General features: G+C 33.8%; 1 protein-coding gene across 1 annotated transcript in view; it reads right to left on the reverse strand.

Moving 5' to 3' along the window:
- The window catches only part of LOC147830838 (uncharacterized), a 688,366-nt gene extending 685,750 nt beyond the window's left edge, over window positions 1-2,616 (reverse strand). The window contains exon 1 of the mRNA XM_087312755.1: window positions 953-2,616. The gene's annotated coding sequence lies outside the window, so the exon portion shown is untranslated. The remainder of the gene's footprint in view (window positions 1-952) is intronic.
- Window positions 2,617-7,924: the final 5,308 nt, after the last annotated feature.

The raw sequence follows: 7,924 nt of genomic DNA on the forward strand, positions 1-7,924 counted from the left end.
CAGTTATTATAAATACCTGGAAACCATGGGAACATAATGATCGTACTGCGGAAGACCATGAAACAGAAAATAATGTGCAAGGTGTTCAGATGTTGGTAACTCACAAAAGACATTTTGTCCAGAGAAGTTTTCTGCAGAAATTTAGTGAAGCGAATGCGCTATTGCGAGGAATAAAGAATGTTGAAATTAGTATTGTGGCTTTTCAAATGTCAAAACACAAAAAGAGAATTTGAAATGTTAATCTTTCAGGCATTGAGCAGAAGGCCGTTCAATCTCTCGAGGACAGCAGAACTCAATCTTGCTTTCAAGCAACGCCGCAAACAGCCCAAAGTGAGAAGGGGAATATGTGTCTTCCACTATATGTATAGGTTGTTGCGTATTCAGGTTGATTTTCCTTTGTAGGCTACACAAACTGTCCCTGAATGTTTGCACCATTACCTGTGATGAAAGTGGCCTGTAAAACAAAGCTGACAGCTGTACGGTCTGGCCTCATGTGTGAATGAAATTCGGCTATTAGAGTCTCTTGAGAAAAGAAAGCAATGACTGAACTGCTTTCATATTTTGTGTCCAATCTGGAACATTTTGTTTCAGAATAGTCAGATGTAAGTCTAACGCAATCAGCATAATTTGCCTCAAAGCTAATCATAAAACAGGCTTATTAATATTATATTCAGAAAATCAATCCAGTCTCTTTGGAAATGTGTGCCCAGGACTATAATTTTGAGAACCGACAAATATGTGCCTCGGATCACATTTTCTTGCAGTTTTTGTTTTCACAAATCCACTAGAGGGTGCCGTGTACATTTTTGACAAAATCAAATACTGTTGGGTTTTGTCCCCTTTAAGAGAAAGCCATGCGTGAGATTGCATTGGACTCTGGTATACAAAACAAAACAAGCAAAAAAGTACACAATGCTCAGCGAGTGAATCATGTTGTTTGTGTGCAGATAACCTGTAATACTACTCTAAAACTGATATTTTCTTGTTCCCAGTCTTGTAAGAAAGTTTAACCTTCGTTTTTGTATCACTGTTGTGAAGTTTGAATAGTCTGTTTAAGATCGCTAATTGAAGTTTGCGCCTAATGTGATTTTTTAGCTGATTAATGCTAAACTACACTCCTTTTTTGCTCTATGTATTTAGTGATGATTGTCTGGGGATATTTTCTGTCCTATAAGGGAGTGTTTGCTGTTTGGGTAACCATTCTAGAAGCTCATATGCTCTGAATAGATGGATATGTTTAGTTATTACACTGACATGTTGACTGCCGGTATGTGTCAGCTATCAAAGTGAAATAGCTTTAATTAATCATTAATATTTTATTTGTTTCTTTTCTATGTTTGCAATTTGACCACACGCACATAATCAAGATAACTATAAACAACTACAAATAACAACAAATGCTTAATACAACAACCAAATGTTGTGAGTTCTACATCTGGGAATAAAAGAAAATAACAATCTGCATGTTAATGTTATGTTTATTGGTAACAAATATGTTAGTGAGGCCTATTGTTTCATACATACCATTTTTCGTAAATCCACTAGAGGTTGCTGTTTTCATTTCTGCGCATATTAATGTCCTTCTCTTTCGAATCAATGAGAGAAGGTGGTTGTCTTGTAGTTGTGCATTTGCAATTGTAAGTATGGGATGATAACTGGTTTCAAGGTTTACCATGGTTTGGAAAAAAAGTCAAGATATTAAAACGGCAAAAAAAAAAAAAACATGCTGTTAAATCATTCCTATGGTATATGTAAAGGATTTTTTAAAGTGTTTTTTTATGTTGTAAAGAAATCTGTGTTTTTTAAACTAATGAACGCAGCAGAAGTAAATGATTTCTTTTATTCATTTAGCCTGGCATGTTTACCATTACAAAATAATTTTAAAAGATTCCTAAAATGAAGTTTATTGTGCTCAATGGAGGGGAAAAAAAGTTGTTTTTTATGAAGACATTTAAAAAGAACTTATTTTGGAACCGTAATCACAGCACAGCGAACCATAAAACCGTGATATTTTTATCCAAGGTTATCATACCGTCAGAAAGACACCAGCCCTTTTTGTGCTTGTTATTGAACCGATAATGTTTTCAACAGCAAACTAGAAGAGAAAAGCCAGCCTTCTATCGTGACCTCATGCTGCTTTTGAGGTAAGCACATATTTTTTGGTCCTCAAAATATACACAAGGGTACATTTTCTCGATAAGCCAAAGTATACAGCATGGTTTATTATATAGTCAGTAAGCTGATGACTGAAAAGAAGTTCTGAAAAGAATTACATTTTATTTCAAGTTTACATTTTACCAAGTTAATAGTAAAAAGTGTAGCAATTCCTGGGAGTTTTCCGGGAGATGGGTCTGAAATACGGGAGACTCCCGGGAAAAATGGAAGTGTTGGCAGCTATGCAGCAATTCATAACTTTTTGATTTAGTAGCTAATTGTAATGAATTTGTATGATCTGATTTGTACAATTTTGTACGATTTGCTCATCATCATTGGGTTAAGGGGTGGGGTTGGGTGCCACATCTCTTTTTTAAAGTCATACATTTTCGTACGACTCAACTGTACGAATTAGCCTCTAAACTGACAAAATGTAAAATACTACAATACGTAAAATACTACAAAATATAAAACAAAAAAAATCAGGCTGGACTATACTATTGTCCAGCCCAAACTATTTGACATATTGTCAGAAAAGTGGCTAATTTGTACAAATTCATACGATATTATAAATGTCAATACAATATTATAAATGTAGCTGTGCCCACATCCCCATCCCTAACCCTTTCCCATTTGGGGAAAAGCCAATCGCACTAAAGTTTACAAATGTGATCATATAAATTAATATGATTTAGCCTCTAATACGAATTGCTGTGAGACTGCATTAGATTTTCCTAATTTTGACACCATGTGAGATTTATCAATGTCTCCTATTATTTATTTGTTGGAGCAATCCATTTTATTTAATTATTTATTTATGGCTATATTGTTTTTCAGTGTTCCCATTTTAGAGCTCAGATTTAAAAAAAAAAAAAAGGTTCACATTTGACGCTTTGTTTTGTTATACTGACCTTATTCTTCAATCAGACATGTTTTTGCAAATACATAAGCTTCAGAGGTTTTTTTCTTTGTTTGTTGAGTGCAGTACTTGGTTTAAAAGATGAGTCAACTCAAAAATCGGGTTTACAATTTTTTTTTTATAGTGTTGGAGCATTTTTTTTTATGATTATTTTAATTATTTATTTCTGGCAATATAGTTTTTCAGTGTTGAAATATTGTTACTTTTTTGCTTGTTTTTTGAAGTCAGTTTGTTAAAAATGCATGTTGATACCAGACGAAAACCAAATGGCATTTGCTACATGAAATGTGTGTTTTTCCATTCGATTGGTAAATCTGTTAACCTTCATTGTTGTATCTTGTCCTTAGATCTGGCGCTGGTGCTCTTGAAGGCCTCAGTCTTTACAAATCTGATAAGAAATGCAGAAAAATCGATGTCATGTCCAGACATGTTTGCTGGTGCAGGACTCAGCTGTTTTATTTCACTCTACCAGCTGCTGGCCTTTTGAGTCAAGTACTGAGGAGAACATTTATTTTTGGCATGGGAAAGCAGGAGATATTCTCACTTCAGGATGACGCTTATTTGTTTATTCAAATGCATGTGCATATAATGTGTCTCCCATGTGGCTAGAGATTCTTACGCATCTGTGATTCTCCACAGGGTTGTATTGTCTTCAGTTGCATACTTGATCACAGGCAGACGGAACAGAGCAGCAGAACATCAAGGCCTGAATCCTGCTTAGAAGTGAAGAGCTATTATATCGGTATCGCTGTGAGTGTAATCACTTTACACACATTAATGAATAGGGGCTATACATTTCAGAATGTTGTGTTCAATTCTTCTTTATTATTTTACAACGTTCTGCTTGATTTTATTAGTTTGATTGTTTCATTCTTTACTGCTTTGTTTTATTCTAGTCTATTACTCTTCTACATATTTTATTTTATGTGTTATTTTTATGATTTAGCAATTTAAATGAGAGAAGTAGACCAAACAAAAACATGTAATTATTATGTTCTATTTTTAACTGGAGACTCACTCTGAATGGATCATTTGAATCATTGACACTTACTAGTTTATTTGAATTTTTTTCTATATGATTGTATTTTTCAGCTTTTTCCAAAGCTGATAACTACTTAAAGATCATGTAAATGTGCACATGTATGAAAATAATGAAATATATAAAGTATGCCATGAGTAAAAAATAAACATAAAACGTTGAATCTTACAAAATCATTTGAATGTTTTTGAGTGATTATGATTTAGCAGCTCAATCATTTTTAAAGGCTGATAAACACTGATAACTAGTTAGGGATAATGTGAACAGATCATTTGAGTGAGTGAATCATTAACTGGATACTCATTCCAGGGTACATTTTCGAAAACCATTGTTAGCCAACTAAGGTCGCAAGTTCTGTCATTACAAACATAATTATTTGATTTGCCGTTTCCCAAATCCATCATTTTAACAAACATTCGCAAACTGTTATTATTTATTCCCCATTCTCTATTCCTTTAGAACATTCTAACATTTAAACTTGGAATGATTTTTAAAAAGGACAATAAAGTCATTTTGTAATTTGCTTTCAAAAAATTTTTTACCGTTCAGTTTTAGCGATCTTCATATGGACAATTGCGCTCCCTTCGTTGTGCACTTCAAAAACATTTATGCCATTTTGAACACAGCCTTGGCTCATGACGAAAGCTATAGGTGACCTTTTATTTAAAAGCTGAATTTACGTTACATCTCCAAAGCTTGTGAAAACTAAAATATATAGCATACGTTAATGCTTTTAATTTATAGTAGGTTATTTATTAAGTATCTGTACTGTATTTGACATGAGCCTGTTGGTTAGAACAGGGGTTCTTAACCTTTTTCAATTTGTGGCCCACCTCCTTCAAAAAATTTTGAAGGCCCATGTCTGACAGTTTTAAAAAAATGCTTATTTTAAACCTTTATTTATTAGCAAAACATTTTTTTTTCTTATTGGTTTAAGATTAAGTATTATTGTCTTTTTTTCCTACAGCATTTTATATAAAAAAAGAAACATTATATATATTGTATGTATATAATGTTATACATACATAAATATGGATTGCCCATGTCGAACCCACCTGGGTTTTCCCATGTGGGACCCACCTGAGTTTGCCCATGTGGGACCCACCTGGGTTTTCCCATGTGGGACCCACCTGGGATTGCCCATGTGGGACCCACGTAGGTTTGCCTGGGATTGCCCATGTGGGACCCACGTAGGTTTGCCTGGGATTGCCTATGTGGAGCCCACCTGGATTTTGAGTAAAGCTCAGAGTAATCTGTCAGATGATTCCCATCCTATGCACCACGAGTTTTATCTTCTCCCTCCCGGTATTCCATATAGAACTCCTATTAGTAAAACAAATAGTTTTAAACTTTCATTCATCTCCTCAGCTGTAAAGTTTTTAAACTTAGGGTAGAATTTGTATTGTATGATGTACTTTTGTGTATTGTGTGTGACATGCTTGTATGCTGCAACCAAATTGCCTTCGGGAAATGAATAAAGACTGACTGACTGACTGACCGACCGACCGACCGACCGACCGACCGACCGACCGACCGACCGACCGACCGAAGAAATCCATGTATGCAAAGAAAACAAATCTAACTAGTTCATAAAAGGATATTAAGCAGGGACAAAGTATTGAACACATGAAGAAAGGAAGGTATAGAAAGGCAGTGACAGCCCAGACAGCAGCTGAAATCTCTGAGTAGTTCTTCAGCCACCCTCTGACATTTGTCATTGTAAACTAATATTAGCTGCTTCAGTCCAACATCTACATTATCAGGAAGATGAAGAAGAAATAAGGGTGGACATTTCAGCAAGACAATGATCCAAAATACAACCAAGCAAACTCTCACATGCTTTCAGAGAAAGAAAATCAAGCTGTAGAATGGCCCAGCTAATTACCTCACTTGAATCCAATAAGAAATACAAAACAAAGATCAGATTTGATAAACAAGACGAACAGAAACGTCAAGATGTTCACACTCTGTTGAAGTCTGTGAAGACTCACACCTGAGCAAAGCATGTGACTTCATTCTCCATATGAGAGCCGTCTTTAAGCTGCCATCACCAAAAAACTATTTTCTAGTGTTAAATACATTTCAGTAGTTCAGTACTTTCTCCTTCTGTCATTCCATTGTTATTACACAGAACTCATTTTTCACTTTTTTTTGTTTTGTTTTATTTTTATGCTTTGTATTGTTTGGGTTTTTACCGAAATTTGGTTCAATTCTATGTCAACAGCTCTTTCAGAAATATTATTCCCAGGAAAAAAAATATGACGCGTTCAATACTTACAGTATTTCCCCACTGTATTTACGAAATGTATTGTAAAAGTAAATAGTAATAAATTATGCTTTGTGTTGTAGTAAATTAAATTTCCTAAAATGAAAATACTCTGATAAAGTCTCACCAACACTTGACAAATGTATTTAAAAAGTCAAAAAATACTTTGTTAAGGCCCACAATTGCAAATGTTCTCTAATAATACTGTATGTGCTCTTTACAACTTTGAGAAACATTTTTACATTCATTAGTCTATAAAAGCAAAGTCTTAGCTTTTTATTTATGTACAGTATCTGCAAAAAGAGCCACATGTGACTGCATGCATTTCTACAGAAACAATGGCACCTCCTCAAGTTGTTACAGGTCTCTGTGTGGTATTGTTGTCTATTAAAATTTAATAAGTAAGTGTTCTGGAGGAGGCAGGGGACAGCCAAGTCTTCCTGCTGCTCGTCTCTGTGAATGCCACCATAGTTAACACATCTTTTATTCATGTGCTGACTTTTCTAGCATGACTTTGGACTCCATAATATCAAATCCCACCAAGCATCACAATTACAGGCCACTACGAGAATCAGATTTACTGCTAAGTTATTTGATTTAAAAATACTTGACTTCGGGTTGATATTTGGGTTGGTGCTTACTGTTCTTTTTTATCAGCTTTCAACCATGAAGTACAACATGCAGTTTAGTGGTCTTTGACATAGATGTATATAAGGGTAATTCTTCAACTACGGGCACTTTTATGTCCTTTGTCATATATCCAAAAATATACATCATTTTGTTCAAATTCCTCCTTCTTTGTCAAACTAACAATAAAACTTACTTTAAAAAAGTAAAAGTTTCTATTATATTTTTTTTCCTAATATTCAACCTCCTTTTAAGTGTAAAAAACATTTATTCTACGTCATATCCAAACATGTACCTTTAAAGATGTTTTTAAAACCAAACAAAATAAAGGTAAATAGGAGTGTCTTGAATACATGAAAGGCTAGTATCAATTCAAAGCTAATCGGTAAAGCTATTTTAAATTTTTTTCACAATAAACTGTTAAAATGTCATTTACACCACTTGCATTTCCAACACTACACACATTTTTAAAAAATATTTAAAAAGTTCTTATCACACATTACAAGTGTATTCACAATGTATAAGTTCATGCTCTATTTAATATACAAATTCAGTTTATTTATTTTCTAATAAACTCTTAACCAAATTAATATTCAATTTTAGAGTGTGACAATTCAGCATACACCTAATTTATTTCATTGACAAATGTATGATCGTTATATATATTGTGGAAAGATTGGGTTAACTAGATACAAAAATGATCTTAGACAATGTTTTAACTGCCATCATTTATTTCATTTTAAAATAAAAGCTGTTTATTGAGATGTGGTGGAATTGACATTTGTTCAGTTCACAATGGAAAAAAATGTTTCTCTTCTTATCTAAGTTCGTCCTCTAACAGATCTTAAAACTAGACAAATTGTTTAAACTTATAAGGCTATGTTACGTTTATTGTGAACAAGTCTTTTTTACTCAACTT

Source organism: Danio rerio, chromosome 25, assembly GCF_052040795.2.
Source record: "Danio rerio strain M-AB ecotype USA chromosome 25, GRCz13ab, whole genome shotgun sequence".
Lineage (NCBI taxonomy): Eukaryota > Metazoa > Chordata > Actinopteri > Cypriniformes > Danionidae > Danio > Danio rerio.